Source organism: Pipistrellus hanaki (assembly GCF_964339955.1).
Source record: "Pipistrellus hanaki genome assembly, chromosome: 8".
Taxonomy (NCBI): Eukaryota; Metazoa; Chordata; class Mammalia; order Chiroptera; family Vespertilionidae; genus Pipistrellus; species Pipistrellus hanaki.
Window position 1 is genome coordinate 7,325,157 of NC_140510.1, and position 10,993 is coordinate 7,336,149.

The window sequence follows — 10,993 nt, forward strand, 5'->3', positions numbered from 1 at the left end:
CCTGAGGTCTATCCTGAGCTCTGGAGGTGACCCTCATTTTCCCTGGGAGGAGGTCTGTGCAGACACAGGGCTGGGCCTGGTCTGGGAGCAGAAGGTCCAGTGTGCAGAAGCAGCAGCAACTAGGGCCAGGCAGGGTTTGAGGCCTCTGGACCAGTATCTGGTCACTGTCATTGCAGAGCTCAACTCGGGTCCTAGAGGGACATCAGCAAGTGGATGAAGACCCCGGCCCTGCCTTCACCTCTGAGGGGCAGCTGGGTCATAGTACCGAGGGCCAACAAAGGCCCAAAGTGCATTTCGCTAGCTGTGGTTCTGGAGAACCAGGGCCCTCGAGTGGCTGGAGATCGCCTTCTACTAAGAAGCCAACCAGGTCCTGGAAGCCTCCAACCTCAAATCAAAGGCAGAACAGAGTTTTAAGCTCCATCCTGGATCCAATTTTCATGCCCCTTCTGGAGTCGCCTAAGCTCTCCAGGAAGTTCCCAGCATTTAACTACCTGAGGCCAAAAGCCCATGGTATTTACACTGGACCAGATTACCTGGTGCCCGAGAAGGCAGAGCACAAGGGTAAGAAGGTGGGAATACAATGGATGGGGGGGAGGTGCATGTGAGATTATGAGGAGGGCTCAGTGGCAGGCACACAGGGAGCACCCCCAGAGTCTGGCCAGGGCCAAAGCCCAGCCTCAGACCGCTCACCTACTGGACTGTCAGCGAGGAGGGCGACCTGCGGTGGGTCCTGGGCTGTGGCTTCTCTGGAAGGCTCTGGCCTGTGTTCTATCCTGGGGGTGGAGGTGGGTGAGGAGGGCACAGGAAATGCAGGCATGTGGGTGATCTTTTCTACTCTCACAACCCAGCATGGGCTCAGGAGGCAGAGGAGGCTCCTGCAGAAACACCTGAAGTCCAGACAGAGGCATCTGATGAGGAGTCAGATGAAGAGCTGGAGGCGTTGGCACCTCCAGAGGTCCAGCCACCTGCATCAGCCTCTCCCGTGGCAGCTGTGGAGTCGGGGCCGGCCGGGGAGGCACCTGCAGACCTGAAAGAGGCCACAGTCCCCCTGGATGAGGAGCCCTCCCTGGAACCTGCCCAGGGTCCTGCCCCAGAGGAGTAGCTGCCTCCTTAAACCCCAGCAGGGCCAGCTCCAGAGCTGCTGGCCGAGAGTGCTCACCCTCTCCCCTCAGGGAAACTGGTGCCACTGCCTCTCATTGACCTTTAAATTTTATTCTTTGTAGTATTTTAGGGTCTTTTTCTCTCTCTCTATTCTTTCTTATTCTATGCTTTGTTTCTTCCTTGTGGGGATTCAACTCCATAAATAAATAAAAATTATTATTTGTATTTTAAATGGTGTCATTCCTGAGCCTGAAGGACACTCACGATGCTGGGAAAGCATCACCACCGTCTAGTTGCAGGATGTTCCATCTTCCCAAAGGGAAACCCTGCACCAACAGTACTCACTCCGCACTCCTTCTGCCCCTGGAGACCCCTGGTCTGCTTTCTGTCTGCTCTGTTACCTGTTCTGGAAATTCCCTACACATGGAACCTTAGTGCCTTTTTCTGTCTGCTCACATATTTCTGTTTGTGTTTATCTAAAATAGCATTTTTGTTATTTGTAAGGAAAATCTCACATGGATTAGAGATCAGATGTAAAAAAAAAAAATGCACAATAATAATATCGATAAAATAAAAAAAAGAAGCCCTTTTAGTAGTAAGTGTGTGCATCATCCTGGGTTAGAGGCTCTGTGCTCAATGTGGCCCCAGGGCCCGAACCCAGTCAGGCAGAGGCAGGCTCTTCCTGTGCCCCACAAACAACAGGAAACATGCAGAAATCTGGGAAGAGAAACCTCAAGCTGAAAAGCATTCCTTACAACCCAAGGCCAGAGTAAGGAGTAACTTCCCTGTGGTGCAGAGAACTCTGGAAAGGTGTTTTCTAAAGGGACAAAGGGCAGACACATGCACCTCCAATGAGGCAGTGCACAGGCCTTTCCATGTCAGAGAGGGCCCACCTCCCTGATGGGGACACACCCACTGTGAACACTGGGGGGAGAGCACTGTCACCTCAGGCTGGCAGGCTTCTGGGCTGGTGGTGACCACCCTGGGGACAAAGTGAGGCAGCAGAGGCCCCGCAGGTTCCCTGGGGAGGAGAGAAAGGCCACTGTCTGGGAGAACAGTGTGCAGCACCTGCCCAAGTCCCACAGGGCACACCTGCACCCGGCAGTCCTTCCCCTAGGGATTATCCACAGACATTCTTTTTTTTAAAAAATTATGGTTTTTACTGATTTTTAGAGAGCAAGGGGATGGATAGATAAAAAGAAACACCATTGAAAGAGAAACATTAACTTCAATAGGTTGTCTCCTGCATGCCTCTGCTGGTGATCAAGCCCGCAACCCTGGCATGTACCCTGACCAGTAATACAACTGTTTGACCTCGTTGGTGTGTTTCCCATAGAAATTCTTACAAGGATGTATTTTTGAGACTACCCATGAATGCACTGATGGAATGGCCCGGAATTGGAGTCAATGCTAATATACATGGAAAGAGATGGGATCCACCAATCCTGGACCTCATGGACAAGGAAAGTGGAGCAGCTGCTAAAGAGGCTGTAGGGATCTGTATGTGCCCACAGATAAAGGCCTCAGGGGTTCTCTCATGTGGGACACATGGACAAACTGATTCTAGGATCCCACCTGTTAGACCCAATACATGTGTTTTTAATAGGCGGACATGCATTTGTAAAAAAAAAAAAAAAAAAAAAAAAGATTTGATACTGTATGTAGAGTATACTAAAATTCTATTAAAAACCTATAAGTACTGATAATTGAATTTAGTAAACTAGCAGGCTCAAAAATATCCAGAAATCAGTTGCATATTTTATATTCCAATAACAAACTATCAAGAAGAAAAACTACGGCCAAGACCAGTTTGGTTCAGTGGATAGAGCGTCTGCCTGCGGACTGAAGGGTCCCTGGTTTGATTCTGGTCAGGGACATGTACATGGTTGCGGGCACATCCCCGGTGGGGGGTGTGCAGGAGGCAGCTGGTCGATGATTCTCCCTCATCGACATTTCTAGCTCTCTATCTCTCTCCCTTCCTCTCTGTAAAAAATCAATAAAATATATTTTTAAAAAAAGGAAGGAAAACTACGAAGATTATGCCATTCACAACTGCATAGAAAAAGTACTTAGGAATAAAATTATAAGACACAGGAGAAAGAAACTGAAGAAGATACAAATAGGTGGAGGCATATACCATGTTCATGGATAAGAACAATTAACATCATTAAATTGTTTATACTACCCACAGCAATCTATAAATTCAATGCTATTCCTAACAAGATACCAATGGCGTATTTTACAGAATGAGAATATAATTTCTAGAGGTAAAAAATTTAGAAAAAGTTTATCTGGGTGGTTCTGACTCATAGTATTTAAAGAAATTATACTCAAGATGTCAACCAGATATAGTCAATGAAAGGCACAACTGGGGTTAACAACTTTTTATGGTTGTTGAAAGAACTCAGTTCATTGACTCATTGATCTCACTATAGGGCTGTTTAAGTGTTCTCATACAGAAACTAGCAGCTAGATTCTCCTCGAGTGAGTGATCCAAGAAAGATCAAGGATATTCCAAAAATTTATATGGAACCACAAAGAACCACAAATCTTGAGAAAGAAAACCAAGTTGAGGAAGCATGCTACCTGTTATCAAACTATACTACAATGCCATTGTAATCAAAGCTGCATGGTACTGGCATAAAAACAGACATATAGTTCAATGGAACAGAATAGAATGCCCCAAAATAAACCAATGCCCTAATGCTGAATTAATATTTTACAAAAGAGGCAAGAACATAGACTGGATAAAGACAGTCTGTTCAATAAACAGTGTTGGGTAAATTAGATATGTGAAAAGAAGAAAAAAAGAAACCAAACCCCTTTCTTATATCATACACAAAAATAAACTTAAAATGGATTGGAGACTTAAATGTAACACTCTAAACCATAAAACCCTAGAGGAAAACATAGGCAATAAAATCCTAAACATTTTAATTTTTTTTTCAGATATACCTACCTCCTTGGGTTAGTGGAATATAGAAAAAATGAACAAATAGGGCTATATCAAGCAAAAAAGTTTTGCACAGCAAAGGAAACTATCAACAAAATGAAGACAACCCAATGAATGGAAGAACATATTTACCAATGATACCTATGAAAAGGGGTTGATTTCCAAATTTTATAAAGAACTTATATGACTCTCCCAGCCAGCATGGCTCTGTGGTTGAGCATTGACCTATGAATCAGGAAGTCAAGGTGTGATTCCCAGTCAGGGCACATGCCTGAGTTTCAGGCTTTTTTCCCAGTGTGGGGTGTGCAGGACGCAGCTAATCATTGATTCTCTCTCATCATTGATGTTTTTATCTCTCTATCCCTCCCCATTCCTCTCTGAAATCAATTAAAAATTATTAAAAAAAATAACTTATACAACTCAACACCAAGAAAAACTCAAACAATCCAATTAAAAATGGGCTCAATAAATACTTCTCCAAAGAGACATATAGACATACAAAAGATGTTGAATGACACTAATCAGGATAATGCAAATTAAAATCACAAAAAGCTAGCACCTCATACATGTCAGAATGGCTATCATCAATAAATCAATAAACAACAAGTGTTGGTGAGGATGTGGAGAAAAGGGAACCCTCATTCACTGTTGATGGGAATGTAGATTGGTGCAGCCACTGTGGAAAACAATATAGTTTCCTCAAAAATTAAAAATGAAACTGCCTATCACCCAGTGAATTCACTATGGGAATATAACTGAAGAAACCTGGAATACTAATTTGAAAGAATATATGCACCCCTATGTTCATTGCAACATTATTTACAATAGCCAAGATTTGGAAGCAACCCCAGTGCTCATCAGTAGATGAGTAGTAGATAAAAAAGCTGTTTTACATTTATAGAATGGAATACTACTTGGCCATAAAAAAGAATAAAATCTTACCTTTTGCAACAGCATGGCTGAACCTGGAGAGTATTATGCTAAGTGAAATCAGGTAGTCAAAGACAAATACCATATGATTTTACTTAGATATAAAATCTAATGAGCAAAATAAACAAAGAAAATAGAAACTGATAGCTCTCAGAGGTGTGGGGTTTAGGAGCTTGGTGAAATAGATAAAGGATTAAGGAGGGGAAAAAAACACCCTCATAGATATAAACAATAGTATGGTTATTATAAGAGGGAAAAGGAGATGGGGAAGGTAGAAGAGAATAAAGGGGGTATAAATGATGATAGAAGAAGACTTGCCTTTGGGTGGTGGACACACAATACATATACAGATGATATATTGTAGAACTGTACACTTAAAACATATATTATTATTTTTTGTTAATCCTCACCTAAGGATATATTTCTTTAAAAGATAGTAGAAGGGAGGGGGGAGAGACAGAAAAAGAGAACCATCATTGTGAGAGAGTTACATCAATTGGTTGCCTCCTGCACATGCCCTGACTGGCACTGGGGATGGAGCCTGCAACCAAAGTATGTGACTTTGACTAGGAATTGAACCCTCAACTGTTCAGTCTATGTGTCAATGCTCTAATCACTGAGCCAAACCTGCCAGGGCAAAACCTAAATAATTTTATTACCTAGAGGCCTGGTGCATGAAATTCGTGCATGGGGAGTGATGGGGTGGGAGGGGGTGGCACTGTGTCCCTCAGCCCAGCCTGCACCCTCTTCAATCCAGGACCCCTTGGTTTAGGCCTGATCCCAGGTCTAAACCAGCAGTTGACATCCCTCTCGCAATCTGGGACCACTGGCTCCTAACCGTTCACCTGCCTGCCTGCCTGCCTGATTGCCTCTAACCACTCTACCTGCTTGCATGATGCCCCTAACTGTTCCCCTGCTGGCCTGATCGCTCCTAACTGCCCTCCTCTGCCAGCCTGATTGCCCCTAACCACCTTTATCTACACCCCCACCACCGTGGCTTTGTTCGGAAGGACATCTGGAAGATGTGTGGTCTAATTAGCATATTACCTTTTTATTAGTATAGATGTCACCCTAATAAATTCAACAAAAATTTAAAAAATAAAATGCCTAGAAAATAAATAAATAAATTTTCTATCATTTTTATCTCATTCTTTTATAACTTCTATGTTGTGTGGTTTTTATTTTATTATTTTTTTTATTGATATCAGAGAGGAAGGGAGAGGATAGAGAGATAGAAACATCAATGATGAGAATTACTGATCAGCTGCCTCTTATACACCCTCCACTGAGGATTAAGCCTACAACCTAGACATGTGCCTTTGACCAGAATCAAACCCAGAACCTTTCAGTCCACTGAACCAAACTGGCTAGGCTGTGTTGTGTGGTTTTTTTTTTGTTTTTTTTTAAGACATTTTTATTGATTTTAGAGAGTGAGGAAGGAAGAGGGAGACAGAGAAAGAAACATCAATGCAAGGGTGAAAACATTGATCCACTGCCTCCTGCACAAGCCCATCAGAGAGCAAACCTGCAACCTGGACATGTGCCCTGAACCAGTGACCTTTCAGTGCACAGGACTACACTCAACCAACTGAGCCACACTGGCCAGGAATTATGTATGTTTTATATTACTATTAATACTGAATACATGAATTATGAATAAATATACATAAATCATGGTCTATCTATATTTCCCCCTTTAAAATGCAAAGGGAATGTCTTCAAGCAGCTTGGAGGTGACTAAGTGGTGAAATCAGAATTTTTTCTAAAAATTTATTTTGTTGATTTTCCACAGAGAGGAAGGGAGAGGGATAGAGAGCTAGAACCATCGATGAAAGAGAAACATTGACCAGGTGCCTCCTGCACACCACTTACTGGGGACGTGCCCGCAATCAATGTATATGCCCTTTACCGGAATCGAACCTGGGACCTTTCAGTCCACAGATCGATGCTCTAGTCACTGAGCCAAACCGGTTTTGGCAAAATCGGAATTTTTAACTTAGCTTGATAAAACTCCAGACTCAGAATGATCTCTGTTGTTCATTTAAAAACTGCCCAATAATTTGTCATCAATACAATGGGTTCTCCACCCATTATGGGGCAGGTGATGGTGGAATATAAATGACCTTTGGAGCATTTGAGAATCCCATAACACTGTTAGAAATTCTGTGATCATATTAATTTGCACTTTCTGCACAAACAGTTCATACATCTCATCATATTTCCAAGGGATCTTTTTCCAACAGGCTAACAATTACTGATATGGAGGTATGAGAATATGAATGATGCAAGGTATTTTTCTGATAAGAAATTAATATTTGATGTGACCTTTATAAAACAATCTGTACATTTTATATGTCCAAACATGTATACCATTAAAACAAAAACACCTACAGAACTCAATAAATGTCTAGATGGTTAATATTCATTCTAACTGTCCAAAGGAAGGCTTCATTTGTCTCTGGAGATAGGCTTTCTAAGGATAATTTCCTTCTGAAAGATTTTCTCACTATTCTATGTATGTTGTCTAGACAAGAAAGAATTTTATTAATGTTGCTACTAACATGTCTTTGAGGCTTTGACACATCTTTGGGCAGTGGTACTTTAGGAATAAGAACTTGAATTCAGTGTCTAAACTTTTTTTCGTCAGATATTGCTCAAATATTTTAACTTTTGTTTGGCAGGCCATTGTACTGTGTTTCTCTGAATGATGATGTGCTTCTGTACCCATGTGATACCATATCATCTCCAAGCCCCACAGCCAAATGCCACAGTAGCAGAATACACTATATCTATGTCTCACGCTGTTTTATCGGGTCTTATTGCAGCCTTTCACTGTTAGACCACCTTCAGTTATTATTGGACTTAGTTTTTCAGTTACTATTTCATCTTTTCTTTGTGGGAGACCCTTTCCTAGTTCTACTTGCACGTCATCACCCACCAGATTCTTACTTCAGGTTCCACACACAAAAGCACAATTTGCTATTATCTTATTTCAATCATTTTTACATGCTCATAGTTTTATGCAAATGCAAGAATAGATAAGAAGCCAGAAACATGTAAGACCAGAAATAACACTACAATTACATTAGATGCCCCTTTAAAGAAACTGAGATAAATAATCTGCTTTTGGTGGAGGAAGAGGAGTCAGTGTCTCCACAAGTAGGGATATGATACATTCCACAACAATATGGCTTTACTTTAGATTTCATCACAGAGAGTGATGGATAGATGCAACAAGAGTACGAAGTTTGGGAAAGGGTTGCAGATCTCTGCATTCTGCATGGGACAAGGTTTAGTGCTGGGCAGGAAGCTTTTATCTCCCCTTCAGATAAACTCAGCTGAACAGTCACTGACTTCAGTGAGTGCTGGAATTGTGCATATTAAATTGTTTATCTTAACAGAGACATTGTAATCCAGTTGGAATTTTACTTTTATGAAGACTATTTGGTGCCTTTTGTTAACAGACTTTCTTTAAATATGGAGGGGGTGTTTAGGGATTTGCTGACAAGGTAAAAGAAGATAATAACATATAACATTTTTGTTGGTGTGCTTGTTTAATACTTAGGACTTAGAGTTGGGGGAAATGTCTGAATCTTAAAGAGCTTGACACTTCACACTACCTATACTTTGTTGAACTACTTTAAAAATATGCCCACCTATCAGGGGCATTTGTCTTTATATAACAATTCAGTTTAATGGTATGATTTATTTACTGACTTTAATGACTGCAACCACCATTACTTGATATTCTGCAGGTCCTATTGCCTATATCAGTGGTCGGCAAAATCATTAGTCAACAGAGCAAATATCAACAGTACGACGATTGAAATTTCTTTTGAGAGCCAAATTTTTTAAACTTAAACTTCTTCTAATGCCAATTCTTCAAAATAGACTCTCCCAGGCTGTGGTATTTTGTGGAAGAGCCACATTCAAGGAGCCAAAGAGCTGCATGTGGCTCATGAGCTGCAGTTTGCCAACCACAGGTCTATATCAATGTTTATTGTTTCCCTAAGAACTTAAGACCAGAATGGTGAGCTATTATTTCTAATGCTAACATAATAAATGACTATTTATCAAGGGAAGGATATAATTAAATAGTGAAAACAAGCTGGGCCACCATGGGTCAGTGGTTGAGCATCGACCTATGAACCAGGAGGTCACAGTTTAATTCCAGGTCAGGGCACATGCCTGGGTTGTGGACTCAATCTCTAGTGTGGGTTGTTCAGGAGGCAGCAGATCAATGATTTCCCCTCACCATTGATGTTTCTATCTCTCTCCCTTCCTCTCTGAAATCAATAAATATGTGTTTTTAAAAATAGTGAGAGCAAAATATAATAATCTAGATTAGTGACTATTCTTTTAAAAGAATATCCTTCAAATGCTAATATTACTGGTTTGAGCTGTCACAGACTATATATCTTCCTTGGAATGGTCATATTATAACTTTTTATAAGTCACTGGTTTAAAAATGCACACCAATCTCATAACCTCTGTCTCCATGCACATAACTAAATGTAATTGGCTTGAACACATGGTTGAATGGACTGCCTGTGGCCACCCATGAAGGTTAGAATCTTGGTCTCCTCACTCTCAGTCAGTACACCCTCTAGTCTACTACACTGTTTCCCTTAACATAAAATAAAAAAGTCTCAGAGCTCATGTTCTTTAGCTCAGTAATAGCCATCAATGCCCAAGAAATGGGCCCAGCACCAATCGTTACATGCTATCAAATTTATTTTCACAGACTTTGGCTTTCAAACTATTCTAACTACTCTCAGAACAAAATGTATTTTATATCATGACCAAATATACACACACTTAGGTACATAGTGCACGGTATCAGTCAGGGTCCTACCAGGAAAACAGAAGGAATTTAATCTAGGGGATTGGTTACACAGGTGACAGAAGAGGTGAGAATATGGAACTGAGAGTATACTCCTAAACCTGAGGAACCAAGGGATGAGGCAGGGATTAGCAGAGCCCAGAGGCCAGGCTCTCCTAGTGAATCTGAAGCCTGATGGTTCTCAGCGTTAGAGCCACGGTGGAGAAACAGCTGTTGCTAGAGATGAAGCTATAAGCAGAAAGAGAAGGGGAAAATACCCTGCCTTCTCCTTCCCTCTTGTTCTCCAGTTGTCCTGTCTCTAGCCAGTGCCTCGCAGGAGCTGACTGCAGCTGACACAGGAGCCTGGGAATTATAGCCCATGAAGATCATTCCCACTTAGGGTTGAGCAGAAGAGGAGAAGATCTGAGGGACAATAAACACAGTAACTAAAACAAAGTTTCCTAAAACAGTACTTACTTTTACTAAGAGCAATGCCTTCTATTCTATTTCTTTTTTTATATTGCCCGCCCCATGAGTTCACTCATAATTCACCATGAGTTGAAAAATACTCTTTGGGCCAATAGGAGATGCACTTTTAGGAGTTTATGGATTATATAAATTTTAGTAAAATAAAAATTTCCATTGGATGCCATACCTGGACCATCTTTTTAATAATGGATATAATAATATATTAGTAACATATAAATATATGTAAAATTGCATATGCAATAGTTTTAGACTTTTAGAAATCTAGTAAAATAGACATACTTCCCTAATTCAAATTAGAAATGAGAAAATTTTAGTTCATGACCATATTTTTGCATATCAGGTCACATATTATGCTAACAATAAATCTACAAAATTTCCCACCTTGGTGAGAGTTTAGTAGACTATGAAATTTTGCTAGTAATACTTCTAGGGCCCAAGGTTTTAGTAGACTCATGATGGATTTGTTGGTTACTAGTCACCTACAAGTATATAGTACCTGGCCTATGCTAATTAGTGTATTCAGGGTATTTTTGAAAGCTGGGTAAAACCTTTTAGATACTGTCTCTCCTTCTGATATTCTGTTAACATAAACATTGAAAGCAAAGATCAGTTAGGCCACTCATAACCTAAACACCTTTTTTTTTTTTTTTGTAGGATTGAACAATCCTAATAAATAAAAAGCCAGGGACCATCATGAT